Below are 26,166 nucleotides of genomic sequence, written 5' to 3' on the forward strand. Positions count from 1 at the left end.
GATCTAGAATAAACACTCTCACACATGAATATGAACTGTTCAAAATGTTTCAATATGAGACCATAGAAGATATGCAAAAGAGATTTACTCAAATAGTTAATCATCTTGCATCATTGGGAAAAATATTTCCTAATGAAGATCTTATTAACAAAGTGTTGAGATGTTTAAGCAAGCAATGGCAACCAAAAGTAACAGCAATTGCAGAATCAAGAGATCCCACTTATATGTCTCTTGCCACTCTCTTTGGAAAACTTCAAGAACATGAAATGGAACTTATGAGACTCCATCAACATGAAGACAATGATATAAAGAGAAAAATAATAGCATTCAAAGCCTCATCATCTTTTATTCAAGAAGAAAGTGACAAAGAGGAATTGACTGAAACAGAAGAAGATGATGATGATTTCAGACTCTTTGTGAAAAGGTTCAATAAATTTCTGAGAAACAAAAGAAATAAAAGAAAATCAAACATCAATACAAAGAAGAAAGAAGAAGACTCCTCCTTAGCCCCATCATGCTATGAAAGTAATCAACCTTGGCACATGAGATCCGATTATCTAATCTTTGAAAGAAGAATTGAAAAATCCGACAAGAGGAATCTCAAAGAAAAGAAAGAAAAGAAAGCATAGATCACTTGGGAAGAAAATAAAATAAAAATTTCTTCAAGTGATTCAGAAAAATAAAATCATAAATCTGGGTATCATGATGAAAGACTATGAAAACGGAGAAGAGCAAAAGCGATACATTGATAACAATTTCTCCAAACACATGGAATACATCAAAGTTTATTCAACAAACAAAGGCCATTTGATCAATAAGACCAACAAGTAATATCAAATGATACCAACAGGTCACTTGTCTTTGATTGATTACTTTGATGGTCTTTGATTGATTACTTTGATGATCTTTGATTGATTACTTTGATGATTTTTGTTAACTTTTGAATGAGTTTTTGATGCTTGTTTACTCCTTAAATATTTGATTTTCATTAATATTTTTTTATTTTATAGTTATGTAGAAAAACCTGAAAATTATCCTGTCATAGGAACAAAATGGGTTTTTAGAAATAAATTAGATGAACATGGCATAGTAAGAAACAAAACAGTGTTGCTTTATCCACTGCTGAAGCGGAATATATCTCTGCCGGCAGTTGTTGTGCACAGATTTTATGGATGAAGCAACAATTATCTGACTATGGTATCCTTCTTGATCGCATACCTATTAGGTGTGATAATACTAGTGCCATAAATCTATCCAAAAACCCTATACAACATTCTAGAATGAAACATAAAGAAATTAGGCACCATTTTCTAAGAGACCATGTTCTAAAGGGAGATTGTTTGCTAGAGTTTGTTGATACAAAGAATCAGCTTGCTGATATCTTTACAAAACCTCTCCCAAAGGATATATTCTTTTCAATAAGAAGAGAATTAGGCCTTTTAGACCTTAGTGATTTGGATAGATAAAGTTTGTTGATTGTCTTTGATTATGTTTTGATGATTGCTTTTGTTAGATTGTGTTTAATTGTAAGTATTTGATTATATTTGATTGGTGTGTGTTAATTGTTTGATTAATACTTGTTTGAATGAATTAAATACATATTAGTGATGATGATTGATAGTGTTAGGTGTATTTAACATAAACATAGGTTATTTTAGAGGAACTAGTCTAGTTTATGCTCTGGTAATCGATTACCATCCAGTGTAATCGATTACACAAGAACAAGCAGCCTGTAATCGATTACAACATCCTGTAATCGATTACCAGTAGGCTTATTGGTCTTGTAATCGATTACCAATCCCTGTAATTGATTACAATTCGTCCTCATCTATAAATACTCATGAAAACAGAGTTGTTGCGCAGCCAAGGCTTTCCCTCACGCGTCCTCCATACCTAAATCTTCCAACCTTCGTATCTCACTCAATTCTTCACCAAATCACGTTCCGTAAAGCCCAATCTTCCTCTTTTTCACTCTTCTTTCACTTCCACCGACTTAAATCTACTAAAAATTCATCAAATGGCAGAGCCATCGAAGAAGAGAAAGGGATCATCCTCCACCGCCGCTGCTGCTGCCCATCGCCGCCACGGACCATCCGAAGCACCCACATCACCTATTCATCCCTCTTTATCATCTCCAAGATCATCCACATTGTTTTCATCCGATGATCAGCGTCTACGGTACCTTTCTCAATTTTCTTCTAGGATCATCTTAGACCCTAAGTACCTAGACGTAGAGTTCTTTAATGATGAAACATTTGATTGCTATCAAGTGTTTCAAAATTCTGGCCTTGTTGATTTCATGTCATTAAAATTGCCACATTATCCTGAACTTGTAAAGGTTTTCTACTGCAATTTAAAAATTCAGGATGGCATTATTACCTCTGAGGTGCATGGTATTCCTATGGTCATTGATCAGTCATTATTCTTTTCTTTAACTCATTTACTCAGTCAAGGTGCACCTTTTGAGGGCACCATTGTTGATGACTGGAAGTTTGATTATTCTAGTCATGATGCTCGCCGTATGGTCTGCAATGACCAGGCTGAAATGACCGGTAGATTGCTGGCCGGGTCATTCACATTTGATAATCGCATCATGCACTATATAATTGTTAGAATTTTGCTTCCCTGCTCTTCAAATTTAGCACAAGCCTCTGAGGAGGATTTGATTCTGATGTGAGCTTTTCTCACCGGTCGTCAGATCGACTGGGCTCATTTGGTTCGGTACCGCATGCATAAGGCATTGGGGGAGTAAGGGCTGTGTGAACGTGCTATCATCTTGTATATGGTTTGTCTTGATTTCAGGGATTGTCATCATCAAATTTCAGATATTGTCATCATCAAAAAGGGGGAGATTGTAGAAGATCTTTGGTGTTTTGATGATGATCAAAAAGCTTACAAATCAAGTGATAAAAGTTAGAAATCAAGTGATCATCAATTCCAAAACATAGGGGGAGTAAACGCAAATTTAATATATATACATTGTTTGCTTGAATCTTGATTTCAGGACTTATATTGTCATCATCAAAAAGGGGGAGATTGTAGAAGCAAATGACTTTGATGTTTTGATGATGATCATGATGATTTGATGCAAATGATTCAAGAATACAAGTCACAACATCAAGATGATCACTAGTATTTTAGGAAGGGAATTCCTAATTGATTTTGCAAAAGGTTTGGCCAAGTAATTTGAGTTAAAAAGTGTTTTTCAAGAGATTTACTCTCTGGTAATCGATTACCAGTGGCCAAAAATGGTTTACAACAGCTACTAAATATTTGAATTCAAATTTTACACTATGTAATCAATTACACCATATTGGTAATCGATTACCAGCAGTTAATAAACGTTTTAATTCAAATATTAAAGCCTGTAATCGATTACACAAATATTGTAATCGATTACCAGAGGAGATTTTCAGAAAATAACTTTCAAGAGTCACATCTATTCAAATGGTTTATGAATGGCCATCAAAGAGCTATTTATATGTGACTTGGAAACACAAATGAAGAGAGAGTTTTTGATTGCCCAAAAAGTTTTATCCTCTCAAAAGATTAAGAGAGTTTTTCTAAATTGAAATGTCTTATCCTCTCAAAGATTCCTTGGTCAAACACTTGCATATTCAAATAAGGAATTGTGATTGATCTTCATTGTACAATCTGTCTCTTTCAAGAGAGATTTCTTCTTCTTTTCTTTTTACTTCTGAAAAGGGGTTAAGAGACCGAGGGTCTCTTGTTGTAAAGGATTCTTGAACACAATGGAAGGGTTATCCCTGTGTGATTCAGACTTTGTAAAAGGCTTTTACAAAGAGAGTGGAAAATCTCAAGTGGGTTGCTTGAAGACTGGACGTAGGCACAGGAAGTGACCGAACCAGTATAAATCAAGTTTTCATTTCTCTCTTCCCTTAAACTTCTTTTATTTATTGCTATTTATCTTTTGCCTTTAAAGAAGTTTATACTGAATTTCCTTTTGAGTAATTCATGTTAAGGGTGCATTGTTAATCTAAAAAAGAGAGAGCAAAATTTTTAATTGGGGAATAGTTCTTGTTATCTTAATTCAACCCCCCCTTCTTAAGATAACTGAGGCCATTTGTCTAACATCAGCAACCTATGCTATTATGTGAGGTGTTTGATGTCTGGGGTATAGATTTCATGGGCCCATTTCCTATCGCTGTTGGTTATGTTTACATTCTCCTTGCATTTGACTATGTTTCAAAATGGGTGGAAGCCTAGCCCACTAGAACTAATGATGCTAAAGTTGTTGCAGATTTTGTCAGGTCTAATCTGTTTTGCAGGTTTAGAGTACCTAAAGAAATTGTTAGTGATCAAGGAACCCATTTTTGCAACAGAACAATGCATGCCCTGCTTAAAAAGTACAGGGTGGTACAGAGGGTATCCACACCATACCACCCCCAGACCAATGGACAGGCAGAAATTTCTAACAGGGAGATCAAGAGAATTTTAGAGAAGATTGTGCAGCCAAGCAGGAAAGATTGGAGTACCAAGCTTGATGATGCTCTCTGGGCACATCGGACTGCCTACAAAGCACCCATAGGAATGTCTCCTTATTCGGTTGTCTTTGGAAAGGCATGTCACCTTCCAGTGGAAATTGAGCACAAAGCATACTGGGCAGTGAAGACTTGCAACTTCTCTATGGATCAAGCTGGTGAGGAAAGAAAGTTGCAACTGAGTGAGTTAGATGAAATCCGCCTAGAAGCCTACGAGAATGCCAAGTTCTACAAAGAAAAGACCAAGAAGTTCCATGATAGCATGATAGTTAAGAAGGACTTCATGGTTGGGCAAAAAGTGTTATTGTATAATTCTAGGCTTGGACTCATGAGTGTTAAGTTGAGGTCTAAGTGGATTGGTCCTTTTGTTGTTACTAATGTTTTTCCTTATGGTATAGTTGAGAACAAAAGCGACTCCACAAACAAGAGCTTCAAGGTCAACGGACATCGACTTAAGCCATTCCTCACGAACCCTTCTTTAGTGGACGCAGTGGTGGAAGAGACTTCCTTACTCCACCCTACTCTTCCTCCACCATGACTTAGGGAGTTTTTCTTTTCCTATCTCCTTCTTTGCTTTTATTGCACTTGTCCGATTCTATTTGATGATTTAATTGTTTTTAATCTTTTAATCGTGCTACATTGAGGACAATGTGTTGTATAAGTATGGGGGGGGGGGGGAGTGTTCTTTGGTTTTGATAGTTTTGTTGGTTTTGTTAATTTGTTAATGTTGTTAGTTTCGGCAGATTTCTAGTTTAATATTTTGGGTCAATTCTATGTGCATGTACGACTTTGGATGTTTTTCTTTGAATTATAGGATATGTTCAAGAAATGGGTAATTTTTTTGAAAATAAAAGTTCTTGACATTTTGTGACTTGAAATCCTTGATTCTCCTCTACATGTCATGATAGTTTTGAAAGCTCAATTTGAAAGTGATGAGTTTACCTTTGTGAGAATTTGAGCCATCCATCATCATAATCATTTGGTGTTTTTTGCCCCATTGATTGCTTGCACATTAGCCTTGGCTTGATTCTTGTTGATGCTTCCTAATTCACATGCATATTTGGAAATGATTGAGGCAATTTTGTTCTCATAAGCTTCCAGCCAAATGGACTTACCTTGAATTAATTCCTTTGATAGCCCTTTTGAGCCTTGTTTCCCTTTCTTTGTTTTGAAGCTCACTACAAGCCTTAAATGAAAAACCATGATATCACCATATCCTTAAGGAATTTTGGAGCTTCGTAATTGTTTTGGGAATAAGTGTGGGGGTTTTTGTTCATTGTGTCGCAACATGCCCTATTGCGGGCGAGCGAAGGCGAGTGATCGAGGCCGTACCCGAATCAAATAAACATGAAAATGCAGTAACTAGGAAGTGATCCTAGGTCGTTTCCCAATGAGCAGTGACAAACCAAATGTTCATAATATACTTGCAGTAACAGTAACGATTGGGGGGGGGGGGTTGGTTGTTTGGTAATTAAAGAGCAGAACAAGTAAACTGGAATACGAAAATACTAATATTAAAAACGGGTTGTTTCCTCTGATTCAGAAGCCATTCTCTTATCCAGGGTTATGGAAAATTCGTCCCTAACAGTCAACCACTTAATCCAACCCTGTTTCAATTTACTAAGCGAAAATCAACTTAGGGTTTTCAATACGTGATTAGGCACCACATACACCAGTTAGCCCTTCGTCCATTAAGCATGAACGCAAGTTAGGCTCAGAGGCAATTAATCGAACACGAAGCGTGCACTGATTAATATTCACGAAATTGGGATAACTGGTGAAGGGAAAACTACCAGGAACCCACATTACAAGCGAAACCTCAAAGAGAGTTGGGCTTCATCATCAAAAGGAAACAACACCAGAAAATCTAGCCTTCCATGGATTCAAACAGAAAACGCAAATGAAACATGAAACAGAAACATAAATGAACAGAAACGTAAATGAACAGAAACGTAAATGAAAGTAGAAGAAGAAGCACGAATGAACTCGTAATTAGAAGCAGAAAACGGAAATTTGCATTAAGAACGAAAATTGTAACAAGGGAACAAAAAAACGTGAAAACCTAAAACCAAAGCTCTGAATAATGAAAATAGCAGAATAGAATGCCTTGCACGAATCCCAAGGCAGCTATTTAAAAAGAGTCACTCAAAGTCACTGGGCCCTATTACAATACTCTGGCCCAAAACGAAATAAACACTGAACAACATAAAATAAAATTGCGAAATTTCCTAATTAGAAATTAACTAAGGTAAGCGCTGCTTTATTTGCCCTCTTCAAGTCCACAACTAAAATCCGGATTAAGCCCAATGTTTCATTAATTCCTGAAATTAGATTAAAAACATCAAATTAGCTAAATGAGCCCAAATAATAAAACTGCCTAATTAATTGACAATTAAGACCAATCAATAATTAAAATGGTGCAAAAAGGGTTTAGAAAATAGAAGAAAATGATGGCACATCAAAACCCCCCATACTTAGCCTTTTGCACTCCTGGGCAAAATGAAACAAAGAACAAAATCCAAGGATATCAAAGAGAGACAAACAAACACATTCATATATTTCTCAATGAACATCAAGGAATGAAAGGAATGGGTAACATCTAACATAAGGAGATCCAAAAAGTCAAGACATTCATGAAAATCATCCAAGCAACCCAATCATGGCAAAATAGTTAATCAGCTCAAGAATGAAAAGTGATAAAGCCTCACAAGATATACACTCTATCTCTCAAGTGTCTAGGCTACTATTTACCCTCAAAGCACCCATGAAAGCAAGCACCACATAGACTTGGCAAGATTCTAAAATTGACAATCAACCCACAAACACAAGCACATGAGGATCAAAAGGTCTTTTAAGGTTGTAATGGGGCAAAGGACAAGGTATGGAGAAATATGGAATAAGTGGCTAAATCCCAAAGGAATAGAGGAGCAAAGGGGAATAAGTGCATATTAAGAAAAAAATAAGAAAATAAAAAGAAGTAAAGATAAAAATTAAACATGAAGAGTAGAACCAAGAGTTTCATCATTCTTGTGCCATTTAAGATCTTATTCACTCAACTTTATTGCTTTTCTTTTTCTTTTTTCGAATTTTTTTTTCTTTTTTTTGAATATATTTTTTTTATTCTTTTTTTTTATTCTATAGCCTTTGAGAAACAACATTTCATTCAGCATGTCCAACATTTAACCAATATACAATGTACATCAAGTATGGCCCAAAATACATCATGAAGCATAGCCAACAAAACAAGTTGTCCAATGAAACAAAAACCCCCCACAATTATTCCCAAAACAATTCCAAAGCTCCAAAATTCCTTAAGGATATGGTGATATCATGGTTTTTCACTTAAGGCTTGTAGTGAGCTTCAAAACAAGGAAAGGGAAACAAGGCTCAAAAGGGCTATCAAAGGAATTAATTCAAGGTAAGTCCATTTGGCTAGAAGCTTATAAGAACAAAATTGCCTCAATCATTTCCAAATATGCATGTGAATTAGGACGCATCAACAAGAATCAAGCCAAGGCTATTGTGCAAGCAATCAATGGGGCAAAACACACCAAATGATTATGATGATGGATGGCTCAAATTCTCACAAAGGTAAACTCATCACTTTCAAATTGAGCTTTCAAAACTATCATGACATGTAGAGAAGAATCAAGGATTTCAAGTCACAAAATGTCAAGAACTCTTATTTTCAAAACAATTACCCATTTCTTGAACATATCCTATAATTCAAAGAAAAACATGCAAATTCGTACGTGCACACAAAATTGACCCAAAATATTAAACTAAAAATCCGACGAAACTAACAACATTAACAAATTAACACAACTAACAAATTAACAAAACCAACAAAACTAGCAAAACCAAAGAACACTCCCCCCCATACTTAAACAACACATTGTCCTCAATGTAGCACAATTAAAAGATTAAAAACAATTAAATCATCAAAGAGAATCGGACAAGTGTAATAAAAGCAAAGAAGGAGATAGGAAAAGAAAAACTCCCTAAGTCATGGTGGAGGAAGAGTAGGGTGGAGTAAGGAAGTCTCTTCCACCACTACGTCCACTAAAGAAGGGTTCGTGAGGAATGGCTTAAGTCGATGTCCGTTGACCTTGAAGCTCTTGTTTGTGGAGTCGCTTTTGATCTCAACTGTACCATAAGGAAAAACATTAGTAACAACAAAAGGACCAATCCACTTAGACCTCAACTTATCACTCATGAGTCCAAGCCTAGAATTATACAATAACACTTTTTGCCCAACCACGAAGTCTTTTTTAACTATCATACTATCATGGAACTTCTTGGTCTTTTCTTTGTAGAACTTGGCATTCTCGTAGGCTTTTAGGCGGATTTCATCTAACTCACTCAGTTGCAACTTCCTTTCCTCGCCAGCTTGATCCATAGAGAAGTTGCAAGTCTTCACTGCCCAGTATGCTTTGTGCTCAATTTCCACTGGAAGATGACATGCCTTTCCAAAGACAACCCGATAAGGAGACATTCCTATGGGTGCTTTGTAGGCAGTCCGATGTGCCCAGAGAGCATCATCAAGCCTGGTACTCCAATCTTTCCTGCTTGGCTGCATAATCTTCTCTAGAATTCTCTTGATTTCCCTGTTAGTAATTTCTGCCTGTCCATTAGTCTGGGGGTGGTATGGTGTGGATACCCTGTGTACCACCCCGTACTTTTTAAGCAGGGCATGCATTGTCCTATTGCAAAAATGGGTTCCTTGATCACTAACAATTGCTTTAGGTACTCCAAACCTGCAAAACATTTTAGACCTGACAAAGTCTGCGACATCTTTAGCATCATTAGTTCTAGTGGGCTTGGCTTCCACCCATTTTGAAACATAGTCAACTGCAAGGAGAATGTAAACATAACCAAAACCTGCAAAACATTTTAGACCTGACAAAGTCTGCGACATCTTTAGCATCATTAGTTCTAGTGGGCTTGGCTTCCACCCATTTTGAAACATAGTCAACTGCAAGGAGAATGTAAACATAACCAAAAGAGACAGGAAAAGGACCCATGAAATCTATACCCCAGACATCAAACACCTCACAAAATAGCATAGGTTGCTGAGGCATTTGTTATCGCCATGTAAGTGTATTTCCTGCTCTCTAACACTGCTCACAAGTGCTGCAGATCTTCCACGCATCTTTAAAGATGGTGGGCCAATAAAAACCACAATCAAGCACTTTGTGAGCTGTCCTTTGAACACCCAGATGACCTCCCGGTGCGGAAGAATGACAGAACTGCAGGACTGAGTCAGTCTCATGATCTGGAATGCACCGTCTAATGACCTAATCACTGCACAATTTCCACAAGTAGGGGTCATCCCAAATAAAATGCTTAGCATCACTTTTAATTTTATCTTTTTGGGCTTTAGATGCTAAGGGAGGAAAAACAGAAGCAACTAAATAATTGACAATATTAGTAAACCAGGGAGTAGAAAGAGAGTCAGAAATACTATACAGTATATACAAATGATCATCCGGGAAATCATCCCGAATAGGTGAATCTGCATCAGATACACGTTCGATCCGACTTAAATGATCAACAACTAGATTTTGTGCTCCGCTCCTATCACGGATCTCCAAGTCAAACTCTTGGAGCCAGAGCATCCATCGGATCAACCTAGGCTTAGAATCAGCCTTCTTCAACAAGTACTTTAGAGCTGCATGGTCCGTATAAACAATAATGCGAGTACCAAGCAAATAAGATCGAAATTTTTCAAGAGCAAAAACTATGGCTAGAAGCTCTTTCTCAGTAGTAGTATAATTTGCTTGGGCAGCATCTAAAGTCCTAGAAGCATAATATATCACCCTGGGCAATTTATCAATTTTCTGAGCAAGGACAGCCCCCAATGCATAATTTGATGCATCACACATAAGCTCAAAAGGGGATGTCCAGTCGGGTGCCTGGATGATGGGGGTGGTAGTCAGCGCTCTTTTGAGGCAATCAAAAGCCTCTTTGCATCTGTCATTAAAGTCAAACTCCACCTCCTTTTGCAACAAGTTGGACAATGGAAGGGCTACTTTGCTAAAATCCCTTATAAAGCGCCTGTAGAATCCTGCATGACCAAGAAAAGATCGCACCTCTCGCACACAAGAGGGGTAAGGCAATTGTGAAATAACAGAAATTTTTGCAGGATCTACTTCAATACCCTTATTGGAAATAATGTGGCCTAAAACTATACCTTCCTCAACCATAAAATGACATTTTTCAAAATTTAGAACAAGGTTAGTTTCAATGCATCTATTCAAAACTTTTTCCAAACTATTCAAACAACCATCAAAAGAGGATCCATATACAGTGAAATCATCCATAAACACCTCTATGCAATTTTCTAAAAAATCACTGAAAATACTAATCATGCACCGCTGGAAGGTACCAGGGGCATTGCACAGGCCGAAAGGCATCCTCCTATAGGCAAAAGTGCCGAAGGGGCAGGTGAATGTGGTCTTTTCCTGATCCTCAGGAGCAATAGTAATTTGCATATAACCAGAAAAACCATCAAGGAAACAGTAGTGGGATTTACCTGCCAGGCATTCAAGCATCTGGTCAATGAATGGCAGGGAAAATGGTCCTTTTTGGTAACCTGGTTCAGCCTCCTATAGCCAATGCAGACTCTCCAACTGTTCTGCACCCGAGTAGGAATTAGCTCCTCCTTCTCATTTTTTATCACTGTGAGGCCGGTCTTATTCGGGACTACTTGGACGGGACTCACCCATTGGCTGTCGGAGATAGGATAAACGATTCCAGCTTGCAAAAGCTTGGTTATCTCCTTCTTCACTACATCAAGAATCACCGGGTTGAGTCTTCTCTATGGATGTCTTACTAGTTTAGCTCCATCCTCTAAATTTATTCGATGCATACATGTGGATGGGCTAATACCAGGAATGTCCGCCAGGGTCCAGCCTATAGCCTTCTTATGCTTCTTGAGAACTGACAACAACTTCTCCTCTTGCTCATCAGCAAGGGAGGCAGATATAATCACTAGAAAACTCTTGCTATCATCCAAGTAAGCGTATTTTAAATTTGATGGCAGAGGCTTCAATTCTGGTGTGGTCGGCTAGACAGTGGTAGAAGGAGATGGTTTCTCAGCCTTTACCTCATAAAGAAAGTCAGAGGTATGTGTACTTCCTGAAACATGGTTAGTCCTATCTGACTCTATAAAATCAATCTCAAGAGGTAAAACACCACCACCAGACATGCAATCAATATCACTCTCAAATTCACTCTCAGCATCAAATGAAATGGCTACGGGTTGAGGTCCTTAACATTGCTTTCCCGACCTCAATGAAATGGCACTGACATTTTTGGGATTTTGGACAGCTTGAGAAGGCAGCTTGTCAGAATTCTGGGACTGTTGTTGATTCAATTGGGTAGCCAATTGTCCCATCTGATTGGTTAAGCTCTGAATGGAGGCTCTGGTCTCTTGCTGAAACTGCATGTTCTGCATAGTCATTTGCCTCACAAGTTCTTCGAGGGAAGGTTGTGGAGGGGCCTCAACTGTTGGCTGTTTCTGGGGTTGTTGCTGTTGTTGGATTGGTGGAGGAATGTATGGTCTGCTTGGGCCAACAGCATTTTGGAAGGAAGGAGCAGGCTGCTGTTGTTGTTGCTTAGGGCTGGACCATCTGAGGTTAGGGTGATTCCTCCATCCAGGGTTGTATCTGTTGCTGGAGAGGACATAATTGCTCTGTTGTGGTTGATTTTGCTGCTGAGTTTGAGGAGGTCTATTGTAAATATTTGCAGCATAAGCTTTAGGCTGCTCAATTGCTCCAGGTTGCTGCATGGAAGGGCAAAGGTCTGTATGGTGGTCGGTAGAGGAGCACAAACCACAAACCCTTGCGACAGGTACAAATTTCTGATTCAAGGCCAGCTGGGTTACCAAGTTAACCAATGCATCCAGTTTGCCTTCAAGCTTCTTAGTTTCAGATGATGCAGATGGGTTTGTAGCTACCTCATGCACTCCTCTAATGACTATGGCATCATTTATGGCGCTAAACTGCTGGGAGTTGGAGGCCATCTTCTCAATTAAATTTCTGGCTTCAGCAGGAGTCATGTCTCCAAGGGCTCCACCACTGGCAGCATCTATCATACTTCTCTCCATATTACTGAGTCCTTCATAAAAATATTGGAGAAGAAGCTGTTCTGAAATCTGATGGTGGGGGCAACTGGCACATAGTTTCTTAAATCTCTCCCAGTACTCATACAGGCTCTCTCCACTGAGTTGTCTAATACCTGAGATATCCTTCCTGATGGCCGTGGTCCTGGAAGCAGGGAAAAATTTCTCTAAGAATACTTTCTTAGGGTCATCCCAGCTCGTGATGGACCTTGGAGCAAGGTAATACAGCCAGTCCTTTGCCACTCCCTCTAATGAATGAGGAAAAGCCTTCAGAAATATGTGATCCTCTTGGACATCTGGGGGTTTCACGGTGGAGCAGACAATGTGAAATTCTTTCAAATGTTTGTGCGGGTCTTCACCTGCAAGGCCATGAAACTTTGGAAGCAAATGAATCAGTCCAGTTTTAAGAACATATGGGACATCCTCATCAGGGTATTGGATGCACAAGCTTTCGTAGGTGAAATCAGGTGCAGCCATTTCCCTTAGAGTCCTCTCACGGGGTGGAGGTTGTGCCATGTTCTCAGAATGTGCAAAATCAGAATGTTCAGAATCAGAATGCTCAAAATTATAATGCTCAAGATCAGGATGTTCAAAATCACCAATAATAGAATACACAGCTTCACCAGTAATGGAATGCTCAGAATGATCGAAAGGTATAAAATGATGCCTAACTAATCTATGAAATGTCCTATCTATCTCAGGATCAAAGGGTTGTAAGTCAGATGGATTGCCTCTAGTCATACACTACATTCAGCATGCACACAACTAGTTGCCTTATCATGTAAATAAAGGTGTAGGTTTGAACTACAGCTACCCTCAAATGATATCCAAATGACTTGAAATTTTGTGAGCAACCTTATAAAATGATGAGAAGATAGCACAAAAAATTTCAGACAAAAATTCAAAGTCTAACTATGAAAGCTAAAAATGGTAAGTTAAGAAAAATAAGTGAATAAAACTTGAAAAATAAAAAGCTTTTGACATAATCGCTTTTTTTGGACGATGTAGACCTCAACCGGCCTATATCAGGCTGCCACGGCGTAGGAAATTTTTTTCTACCCCAAATGCATATATAATAATTGCGATTATGATAACCGGAGCAAAAGTTATGGTCGTTTGAAGTTTTGACAAACACAAAATTTGCTAGTTTTTTGGAACTTTCAAATCTGACCAAACTAAAGGCTCTAGCTATTTTTCCCACAAAATATGGATTAAAAGAAGTTACCACAAAAAAATTCAGCCAAAAATAACAACCCTTGCTACTAAAACAAAAAATCTCAAATAATTCAGCATGGGTGGTCGCTAAAATCCGTCTCAAATTGATTTCTACTACTACTCTGTTTTTGCCGCAAGCACACTCTTCACAGCAAAACACCCAAGACTGAAACAGGGGAAACGCTTAATGGGAAAACTGAAACAGAACACACATTAAACAAAATACCAGGACACTAAGCAACATTAACACACATACTAACATAATACTAACAATTAAACATAAAACACGAAAGGATTAAACACACAACACTAGCTAGCTATTATGAACCTTTGGACACTGTTCCCCGGCAACGGCGCCAAATTTGATCGAGGCCGTACCCAAATCAAATAAACATGAAAATGCAGTAACTAGGAAGTGATCCTAGGTCATTTCCCAACGAGCAGTGACAAACCAAATGTTCATAATATACTTGCAGTAACAGTAACGATTGGGGGGGGGGGGGTTTGGTTGTTTGGTAATTAAAGAGCAGAAGAGGTAAACTGGAATACGAAAATACTAATATTAAAAACGGGTTGTTTCCTCTGATTCAGAAGCCATTCTCTTATCCTGGGTTATGGAAAATTCGTCCCTAACAGTCAACCACTTAATCCAACCCTGTTTCAATTTACTAAGCGAAAATCAACTTAGGGTTTTCAATACGTGATTAGGCACCACATACACCAGTTAGCCCTTCGTCCATTAAGCATGAACGCAAGTTAGGCTCAGAGGCAATTAATCGAACACGAAGCGTGCACTGATTAATATTCACGAAATTGGGATAACTGGTGAAGGGAAAACTGCCAGGAACCCACATTACAAGTGAAACCTCAAAGAGAGTTGGGCTTCATCATCAAAAGGAAACAACACCAGAAAATCTAGCCTTCCATGGATTCAAACAGAAAACGCAAATGAAACATGAAACAGAAACATAAATGAACAGAAACGTAAATTAACATAAACGTAAATGAACAAAAACGTAAATGAAAGTAGAAGAAGAAGCACAAATGAACTCGTAATTAGAAGCAGAAAATGGAAATTTCCATTAAGAACGAAAATTGTAACAAGGGAACAAAAAAACGTGAAAACCTAAAACCAAAGCTCTGAATAATGAAAATAGCAGAATAGAATGCCTTGCACGAATCCCAAGGCAGCTATTTAAAAAGAGTCACTCAAAGTCACTGGGCCCTATTACAATACTCTGGCCCAAAACGAAATAAACACTAAACAACATAAAATAAAATTGCGAAATTTCCTAATTAGAAATTAACTAAGGTAAGCGCTGCTTTATTTGCCCTCTTCAAGTCCACAACTAAAATCTGGATTAAGCCCAATGTTTCATTAATTCCTGAAATTAGATTAAAAACATCAAATTAGCTAAATGAGCCCAAATAATAAAACTGCCTAATTAATTGACAATTAAGACCAATCAATAATTAAAATGGCGCAAAAAGGGTTTAGAAAATAGAAGAAAATGATGGCACATCAGCGAGGCTCACGGGTGCGCTATCCAAAGGAGGAAAGATGCGCAGAGTCGCCACCAACGTTTATTTGTGGAAAATGTCGGAAAAACCGATGGAAACCGGTCAAAATGAAAATTCTATGTTCGGGAGTTGTATTTACGTTTGAGGAAGGTATTAGCACCTCTTACGTTTGTCTCGAAGGACAACAACCTATTTTTTAGAATTGTGGAAATTGTGTTATCTTAACTTTTATTTTCTTTTTATTTTTGAGGTCGACAAAAGCGGGGCTCTTGCTCCTACGTACCCTCCATCGAAGAGGAAATCAGACCTACGCAGTTTTCTCTTAAGTGTGAATCAAGTTATTTCTTTTACTTGAAAGGTGATCATTTTAAGGTGTTGGACCTTAAAAATTATCCATTTACTTGATAAGGAAAACTGAAATGATAATCTTTCAAACCCCATTAAGTGACCCTTTTTTTTTGTGGACGAGCTTGACTAGGCGAGTTGATTTTAGCCTTAGTTTCACTTTAGTTATTAGCCAATTCGATTAAGAATGAGAAATCCCAAAGAGAAAACATCCGATTGATTTTTTCGCTTTATTTTACTAAAAGGTATTTTTTTATTATTATATTATTATTTTACCTCTTTTTTTATTTCCAACGTGGTTACGACACGACCGAACGGATATTACAAATCAAATGATCGGTGGAAATTTATTTTATTTTTGGATTAGGCGATAAATGACTTAAATAAATGACTGAAGCATGTCAAAAGGGGGTACGGAAAGTAAATGAAAACGAGAATAAAAATACATGAAACAAAATGTGGACCACCACGGGTACATAGAATGAATTGAAAAGCACGGTTTGAGGTACTTACCAATTGAAGACTGAAGAAAACGAAGAACGAACGATGAATGTCGAAGAACGGTTGAAAATCTTCGCGTAATTACTGATGTAAACATTACGGAAATGTTACGGAAGCGCCTCGGCTTGGATTTTCTTCACGGAAACAATTTTCCTCAGCAATTTCGAGAGAATAAGAAGTGCCAAGAAGGCTGAACCCCTTTCCTCTTCACTCCTGCCCCTATTTATAGCAAAATAGGGGAGGAGCTTGCCACCCAGCTCGCCCAGGCGAGCTCAGCTCGCCCATGCAAACAAGGTTGCTTCCTCCAGAAGCAACCGCCTTCTGGAGGAAGAAACTGGAAGGCCCAAGTGGGCCTGATTGCTATTTGTACACCCCCATTTTTACTAAATGCACCCTTCTTCTACTTTTTTTGGTAATTCTTTTTCCGTAACATTACGAAACTTTACGAATTTCATAACGATACCTATTTTCTTTCCGTAAGGTTACGGAACCTTACGGATCATGTATTTACTCTTTTTTAGCTTTCGAAGAAGTTACGGAAACTCACGGATTGCGCAACAACACCTCCTTTTGGTTTTTGCCACATTACGGAATTTCACGGATCGCGTAACCCTGCTTCCCTTTGATTTCCGGCGTGTCTCGGGACTTACATATTGCGCAACAAAGGGTGTCAAGTATCTTGAAGCGGCCAATCAAAGGTTGCATATCATCAAGTAATAATCCCCGGACGAAATTAGGGTATGACAGTTGCCCCTCTTTACTTACCTTTTATCAAAGATAAGAGGAAAGCAAAGATAAGACACTGATTTCGTTCGTCTTGCCCTTTCCGTGATTAGTCTACAACGACTCTCGTCTCTACTCCTTCATTTTCTGCACAACACAAAACAAAATACAAACAACAACAAAAACAACAATATTATAATATACATATACACATTTGGCAAAGGAATCAATCGGGAAAATAACAAAGATCACATTTCCCAATCAAGAGGATCCGCACTTGATGATGAAAAAACCCTGGAGAATGGAGGATTGCACTAGAGGGTCCTCACTAGTCAATCATGAAGTATGGCTCCAAACTCTTTGGGTGGAGGATGCATGAACGAAAACGCAATTCATGGGGCTCCGGAAAAAAGGCGAGAATGGAGGATTGCACTAGAGGGTCCTCACTAGTCAATCATGAAGCATAGCTCCAAACTCTTTGGGTGGAGGATGCATGAACGAAAATGCAATTCATGGGGCTCCGAAAAAAAGGCGAGGATGGAGGATTGCACTAGAGGGTCCTCACTAGTCAATCATGAAGCATAGCTCCAAACTCTTTGGTGGATGATGCATGAACGAAAACGCAATTCATGGGGCTCCGAAAAAAGGGCGAGAATGGAGGATTGCACTAGAGGGTCCTCACTAGTCAATCATGAAGCATAGCTCCAAACTCTTTGGGTGGAGGATGCATGAACGAAAACGCAATTCATGGGGCTCCGAAAAAAGGGCGAGAATGGAGGATTGCACTAGAGGGTCCTCACTAGTCAATCATGAAGCATAGCTCCAAACTCTTTGCTGGAGGACGCATGAACAGCGCTAGGCAATCAATTCATAGGTCTCCGAATAAGATTGGAGAATGGAGAATTGGTGAACAGCGCTAGGCAATCAATTCGCGGGGCTCCAGACTCGATGGTGGAGGACGCATGAACAGCGCTAGGCAATCAATTCATGGGTCTCCGAATAAGATAGGAGAATGGAGAATTGGCGAACAGTGCTAGGCAATCAATTCGCGGGGCTCCAGACTCGATGGTGGAGGACGCATAAACAGCGGTAGGCAATCAATTCATGGGTCTCCGAATAAGATTGGAGAATGGAGAATTGGTGAACAGCGCTAGGCAATCAATTCGCGGGGCTCCAAACTCGATGGTGGAGGACGCATGAACAACGCTAGGCAATCAATTCATGGGTCTCCGAATAAGATGGAGAATGGAGAATTGGCGAACAGCGCTAGGCAATCAATTCGTTCCTTTTTTTTGCTTTCTCCCACTCTTTGATTGGGAATTTTTATTTTTATTTTTATTTTTTTTGTTTTCTGAGGGCAAGGATTGACATTCTCACCCTGGGTCAAGGTTTATGATAAGTTGGGATTTGGCTCAAGGCTTGTTGAATGGCTGGTCATGATATATGTCAGGGTTTGGCCAGCGGTTCGGGGATAAAGGGGATATCCTACATTATTTCCATGATACACATGCAACAATGATGATTAGGAAATTTTATGCAAAACTGGTCATGCATGCACCCATGTGGACACTCAAGCATCAAGTTTTTATGGTCATGTGACATTAGGGCTCAGGATTCATTTTCCCTACTTAAGTCAACCTAGTATTTCCAAAATATGTTCTTTTATCAAATCATGCATTCATCCGAGTCCATTTTGGGCGTTCGGAAAATTTTCACAGCATTCACTCTTCAGGTGTATACACATTTTTTTTCAACAACTGGTTAAGATCAGTAAAATCTTTCAAAGAAAAGTTGGAAATTATCTTTTTCACAAGCATGTTGTTTTTTAGCTAGACAACCTTTATTATTTATATCTTTTTTATTTTCTGTTGTTTTTTTTTTCATGAGGTATTTTGCTACCTAAACATGTGTATATTTTTGTGAGGTATTTTTGCTATATACATGCATATCCAAGGTATCTTTCTACCTAAACATACATATATACATATATTTTTTTTGTGAGGTATGACTACCTTTCGAGCTTGTGCTTGTTTTATTTAAATTCCCAGGATCATGAGCAACTAGGTGTGTCCTACTATTACTTGAGAAACAAAGGTGATCAAGCAGAGATTTAAAAGTTACTAGGTTGCCTCCTAGTAGCGCTTCTTTAACGTCTTGAGCTGGACGCGTGATGGCTTGTCGGTCACGGACCTAGTACTTTGCTTACCTTTGGCTTTGGACTTGGTCACCTATTGGTCGGCCATGGGTCGTAAGCAACGCTCTATCCTTTTTGTGGATGAGCTGAGGTGAACTCTAGAGGTGATGGTGGTGCGTCTGTTGCCCGTTGTCGGCCATCCCTAGGCTACTGTGGTGTTTCGCCCTGCGCCTGCTTGGGGACGCAGTACATCTTGATGAAAGCTCGATTAGTAGGGGGCCTGATGCCCTTGCTGGAGGTGACAGGCACTCCGTAGAACTGACAGAGACCCGTAATTAGAGCTTGACAACTCCAAGACCTTGTTGGACTTCTTCGGGTCCACTGGGTGTCTTGCAGGCGCGATCCCTGCAAACAATAGATGAAATCAGAAATCAGTTGAGCGATGTGCATACTTACCTATGTCAGGATGACGTGACCTTGCCGGGGGGAACGGGCACCCTATAGGACTACAAAGGCCCGTAACCAGAGCTGGAAACCCCAGGGCCCTGTTGGACTTCTTCGGGTCCACTGTGTGTCTTGTGGGCGCGATCCTTGCAAACAATAGATGACATCAGAAATCAATTGTGTCATGTGCATACTTACCTATGTCATGACGGCATAGAGCAACTGATACATCTGCAGGGGGAGATTGGCATTATGGTCGCTGGGTAGAATGTTGCTAAATAGCAACGTCATCCACGTAAGAGTGGTCATGTTGGTGCGCATGATCCACACTCTTCTTTTTACAGCAGCACGGGGGAAATCTTGGGCCGGTATGCATAGTAGACGCGTGATAGCCTCCCTCTCTGGATGTGCTCGCACAGTTGGTCGCCTTCCAATATCAGGGGATGGCCCAGGAACTGATAAAAGGAAACTACTGGCCCCTTAACCGAGAGCGCAAGTCTCGGTTAAGCATCTAAGGGCAAATGACCTTATATTCTCCTAAGGTGTGGATATGGAGCACACTGAAAATGAGGACGCGTAGCCCTCTAAAGGCGAGGGCGTGCAGCCCTCTGCAGGCGAGGATGTGCAGTCCTCTGATGGCGAGGACATACAGTCCTCTAAAGGTGATAGGTACTAGTACCCAAGGGTCCACCTTTATGAGAAAGCAAGAGATCGACTCATCGAAAGGGCCGATCATCCAAAAAGATTGGACACAAGATGTAGGAAATCTATGCAGTTCACATGATTTTTAGGGATGCAGACGCATGCAACCTTTGTCGTGAAATTTGGTAATGCTGACCTCATATGAAACAATGCAATGCAATGGAAAGTTGTACAATGTTCATGACATTCTTTCCCTATTTTGTGATTTTGATTTTGATTTAATTTTTTTGGAAAACACAGATTGACTGTCCTTTTGAAAAAGGTGATAATTCATGCAACCTTATCCTATCTTTTGCAAATCTCTCCGGGAACTCCCTCAGAGTGTATATTCTGTTTGATTTAGTCACTTGATCATTTTGGAGTGACGGCAATGGAGCCGTTTGACGTTTAATCAATCTATTGAAATTCCAGGGTTTGTCTCCCCTTTTTTTTTTCTTGTTTAAAAACATCGACGGGTGAGAACCTTTGATCTGCCCCTATGTTCACTTGAGGCTCATGCACGATGCCCCTCATTGCCCCAGTGTAAGGCTTTGAGGTACAAATTGTTATCTTTCGTCATGACCTTGTAGCTGGGAACCTATTCGGTGAGAACTTCTAATCTACCCCTAGGTTCGCTTGAGGTTTTTACATGGTGCCTTTCATTGCCCCAGTGTAGGGCTTAGAGGTACCAATTATTGTCTTGTTTTCACAACCTCGTAGTGAGGAAGAATGAAAGAAGCAGTTGATTCTTGCAAAAAGAATTTTCCAAGGACGAGAAATAGTTGAAGGATTTTTCAGTTGATGGATTAAGTCAAATGACTTCTATGTAGAAGCAAGATGTTTTGATGTCTTGATGATGCTAAAGGATCAAGTGCTTCTAAGTTTTATTCAAGACAAGAATCCAAGAAAATCAAGATATATGATCAAGTTGATCTCTAGAATCTTTAGGAAGAAGTTTCCAAATTGAAAAAACAAAAGGTTTGACCAAAAAGTTCTATCATTTCAAATTGAGATTTGCTCTCTGGTATTCGATTACCAACAGCTGAAAATGTTTATAACAGTCACTAGAAATTTGAATTCAAAATTTATAACGTGTAATTGATTACCCACAATTTATTGAACGTTTTAATTCAAATTTTAAAGCCTGTAATCGATTACACAAGTCTTGTAATCGACTACCAGAGGGGATTTTTAGAATATAATTCCCAAGAGTCACATCTATTCAAATGGTTTATGAACGACCATCAAAGGTGACTTGGAAACACGAATTTAAAGGGAGTTTTCATTGCCCAAACAGTTTTATCCTCTCAAAAGATTAAGAGTTTTTCTGAACTGAACTGTCTTATCCTCTCAAAAAGATTGCTTAGTCAACCACTTGCATGTTCAATAAGGAATTTTGATTGATCTTCATTGTACAATCTATCTCTTTTAAGAGAGATCTCTTCTTCTCTTCTTCTTATTTCTGAAAAGGGATTAAGAGACCATGGGTCTCTTGTTGTAGAGGATTCCTGAACACAAGGGAAGGGTTGTCCCTGTGTGGTTCAGACTTTGTAAAAAGAGTTTTACAAAGAGAATAGAAAATCTCAAGTGGGTTGCTTGAGGATTGGACGTAGGCACGGGAAGTGGCCGAACCAGTATAAATCAAGTTTGCATTCCTCTCTTCCCTTAAACTTCTTTTATTTATTGCTATTTATCTTTTGCTTTAAAGAATTTTATTTTGAATTGCCTTTTGAGTAATTCATGTTTAAGGGTGCCTGTTAATCCGAAGAGAGAGTGAAAGTTTAATTGGGGAATAGTCTTCGTATCTTAATCAACCCCCCCTTCTTAAGATAACTGAGGCCATTTGTCCAACATCCTATTCTTGATAACTCACTTCTCTCTAAAAAGACAAACTTTCCAGAATGATAAAATGAAGTTACATGAACGTCTTGAAAACACAGTCAATCAAATGCTTTTTTTTGAACTTTTTTTTCTTTTATTTTGAAACTTATTTGTTTTGAACTTTACTCGTTGTTTTACGGCACCCCCACCAACGTGCAAGACGAGTAATCTCTGATTGAACGGTCTTGGAAGTCCAAACTCAAGAGCGCAGGTCGCTTGAGCAAACAGACCAATGGCTTGCACCCACATTTCGGTGAAAGTTGAATAAGCAAAGATGCGTTTGTAAGAGCATGAGGGACAAAGATATCAACTTTATCCATTTCATTTAACATTGTAACTGTGGTTTACAATAATGGTACAAACTTGAAAATCCTGTTGAGTCATTAGAGACATCTAACAACACCTTTCAAAATTGCCCCATGTGTGGCATCTTTTGTCAATGTCAAGATTTACACGTGATTCTCCTTAAATTTCAGCCAGCCCGCATCAATTAGACCTTGCACCTTACGCTTCAGAGCCCTACAATGCTCAATGGAACACCCCGGGGCTTCTCCGTGACAAGCACACGTTGCGTTCGAGTCGTATTCTCGGAGAAATGGAGGTTGATGAACCTTGGTTGGGGTTATGGCTACCATTGAATTATCAAGTAGACATGGGAGCAAGTCAGCATAAGACACTGGAATTGGGGTGAATTCTACAGGCTTTCTCGCTGCAAAATTCATTTCTTGGTTGGTGTTTTTGGATTGTGCTAAAGGTGATGTTCGTATTTGGAAGTGCGGTAGACAGACTTTGTGGTTGATTTAGGGATGGCCTTTGTGGATAACTGGGCGGTGGGTAAGGAGAAGGTTTGTTATTGGCTGAGTAATGACATTGTTGGGTTGGTGGGAAACATGGTTGTATAGGAATGGCAGTCACAGCATGGGCTTCTCCCTCATTCTCACCCTCTTCATTTGCCCCATTTTTGTCATTCGTCCAAGTGGGATGATTAAATTTGCCTCTTTTCAGACCCGCTTTGATCCTTCTTCCAGCGAAGTCCAAATCCGCAAAGCTTGAAGGTGTGTAACCCACCATTTCCATAATAGAACACTGGTAACGTGTCTACTATCATTGTGATAATCTCTTTCTCTTTTATTGGGGGCGCTACTTGAGCTGCCAAGTCTCTCCATCTTTGGGCATATCCTTTGAAAGATCCATGCCCTCTTTTTGCACATGTTTTGTAGTTGCATCCTATCCGAAGCCATTATACTGACACAGCCTAACGAAGGCAACCATTAGGTCCTTTCAAGAATGGACTCGGGAAGGTTCCAAGTTAATGTACCAGGTAACAGCTACCCCAGTAAGACTTTCTTGGAAGGAATGTATCAGCAATTCCTCATCTTTTGCGTATGCCCCCATCTTCCGACAATACATCTTTAGATGGTTCTTGGGGCAAGTAGTCCCCTTGTACTCGTCAAAGTCTGGCACCTTGAACTTGGGAGGGGTGATGATATTGGGTACTAGGAATAACTCTTCTAGGTTAGCAAAGGCATAATCTTCACCTCCTTCAATGGCCCTGGGCCTTTCCTTTAGATGATCCACCTTTCCCATTTTCGCCATAGCATGAGGGTTTTTAATCGCTGTGGAATGCAAGGGGTGTGGTTGTGGGTGATACTGAGGGCCCTCCAAAGTGTTTTGCAGGGGTATATCACCAACTGCTTGCCCTTCAGTGGCCTATCCGAGGCAAGGCTCAAGGTCGGCTAGATTGTGGTGGGGAATTTCATGTGTCTCCCCCACGGTTTAAGAGACATGTGCATGATTAGTTTCGGGTTGTTGGCTCTCAATGGGTATAGGAGTGGAGTTATTGATATCCTCATTGAGAGTGTACGCCACATTGGGTGGTGTATAGTTGGGAGGCAGGCCATATGGCAGGAAGGCGTGCTTGTTTTGAATTTGCACATCATGGGGGCCGCCCGTACTTCCCAAATCTTTGCCTACCATATATGAGGTTGGATGATTCATTTGGTTGATGCCGGATGGGGACGTCGGGTTCACTTTAGCAACAGTGCTGGTAGCGGCAACTGCAACCGCATTGGCTTCCATTATCTTCTTCATTCTCATCATGGCCTCCATCACTGTGGCCATTTGCTCTTTCATGGCCTCCATGTCGGCCTCCATCTGCTCTTGTACCTCCTCCACTTTACCCATTACTCTAGCTCTAGCACGGGTTTGGTAAGGGCACCGTAAAGCATGTTTTTTTTTGTTTTTTATAACAATGATTAAGTTTTTTTTTTCTCAATGAAAGAATGTAATGAACAATGCAACCAATGAAAAGTATGGATGTACGCGAATGATGCATAGTTGAAGTATTGTGAATTTTTACACAGGATATGGGGTTGAATCAATTTAGATTTTCAACATGGTCCATGACATCTCCGTCAAGGTGAAACTGGAAGTAACAGGGACATCAACAATCTTAAACGTGTTTGGCAGTAGACGAAGCAATGATGTAACACGATCCATCTTTTGCCCCAATTTTGCAAGATGGTTACTTCCTTACTTCAACTTGACTCGATGAACCTTTTCGTAAAAGCACGAGCTTGGTTCAACCCCATAACCCAAGGAATGGCAATTTTGATCGCCAATACTTCAACAACATTTCATAGGGATGAAAGACTCGAGAATACGCATGCTATGCATGGAAAATGTAATTATGAGATTGAGATACCCGAAGAAACATCCTTTCTTAGTTAACCATGCATTAGGTACCATGTTCAATCATTTTGTTTTTATGTGAAATGGGTTTATGATCCCAACACGGTTGGCTCATGGTACCGAATATATGCAACTAAGAATGCAGCGTGAATTTTCGCGCTTTCTTTTTTGTTTTTGTCTTGCAGGGGAAAACGCAAGGGTCACGCATGAGCAAACATGAAAACAATTAGTATGCAATTTGTAGATCAAAAAATTTTGTTGAACACATATGCATGATGATGCAATGACTCATGCAGAATGTGATGCAGGAATATGATAACGAACAAATGTAGGAACGATATGTTCATTATGATGCCATGAAGAGATGCTTATGCGATGCATGATATGAATGCATTTATGGACACGAGAGCCCAGAAAATCATCTCTCTTACTTTTGCATTTGGGGGCGCAGTGCCCCATGTGTGTAGTTAAGAAGACGATATGGATCTTCCGACTTCCCACGACAAAAGATGAGACCCACATACAATGCATGTGTGACGACATGATGTAGATGTGCAAAAGCGCAACAGGGGGATTTACACAGCATGGCAATATCCTCAAATAATCATACAACAAAGGCGTACATGACCTTTAGGTTATATGCATGACAGTGTTTAAAATGGCACGCAGCGTGTTTGCTCCGTGCCCCTATTTTAGGGACCTATAGGATAATATCTAGGGGTCTCTAATAACTACTCCCAACGATTCATAGCTCACACGACTGTTTTCTAGAGGTATCATCACTCAAGATAATAATATTGTGGCGGTATGGAATACCAGCGACAACATATTATAAAGAGAGAAAGCTCTAGATGAGGTTCCACTATTATCAAGCAAGTCAGAGACCTAGCATGATCATAGATTCACCTCCACTCCTTAAATTCCCATGAACTCGGGTATAGGGCCCCTTTTTCACACAAACCCGTGGGTGCTTAGAATGCAGTGTAAAAAATGTGAAAAAGACAACAGATATTTACATTTTACACAGTTCGACAAAGGCACACACAAAGTTTCACAATTCCACAATTCTTTAAAATAGGCCTAACTCACAAAAAGTCCCTAGTGGAGTCGCCAACTGTCGCAACATGCCCTATTGCGGGAGAGCGAAGGCGAGGCTCACGGGTGCGCTTTCCAAAGGAGGAAAGATGCGTGGAGTCGCCACCAATGTTTATTTGTGGAAAACGTCAGAAAAACCGAAGGAAACCGGTCAAAATGAAAATTCTAAGTTCGGGAGTCGTATTTACGTTTGAGGAAGGTATTAGCACCTCTTACATTTGTCTCGAAGGACAACAACCTATTTTTTAGAATTGTGGAAATTGTGTTATCTTAACTTTTATTTTCTTTTTATTTTTGAGGTCGACAAA

General features: G+C 39.5%; 1 non-coding gene and 1 pseudogene across 1 annotated transcript; one reads left to right on the top strand and one right to left on the bottom strand.

Annotated features, from left to right (window-relative positions):
• LOC114411156 overlaps positions 1–26,166 on the bottom strand; it is a 198,289-nt pseudogene that overhangs the window by 98,507 nt on the left and 73,616 nt on the right.
• On the top strand, positions 12,659–12,765 carry LOC114413942. Its single transcript, XR_003667080.1, has one exon. It is a non-coding gene; the product is annotated as a small nucleolar RNA R71 (small nucleolar RNA).

Source organism: Glycine soja, chromosome 5 (genome assembly GCF_004193775.1).
Source record: "Glycine soja cultivar W05 chromosome 5, ASM419377v2, whole genome shotgun sequence".
In the NCBI taxonomy this organism is placed as follows: Eukaryota; Viridiplantae; Streptophyta; class Magnoliopsida; order Fabales; family Fabaceae; genus Glycine; species Glycine soja.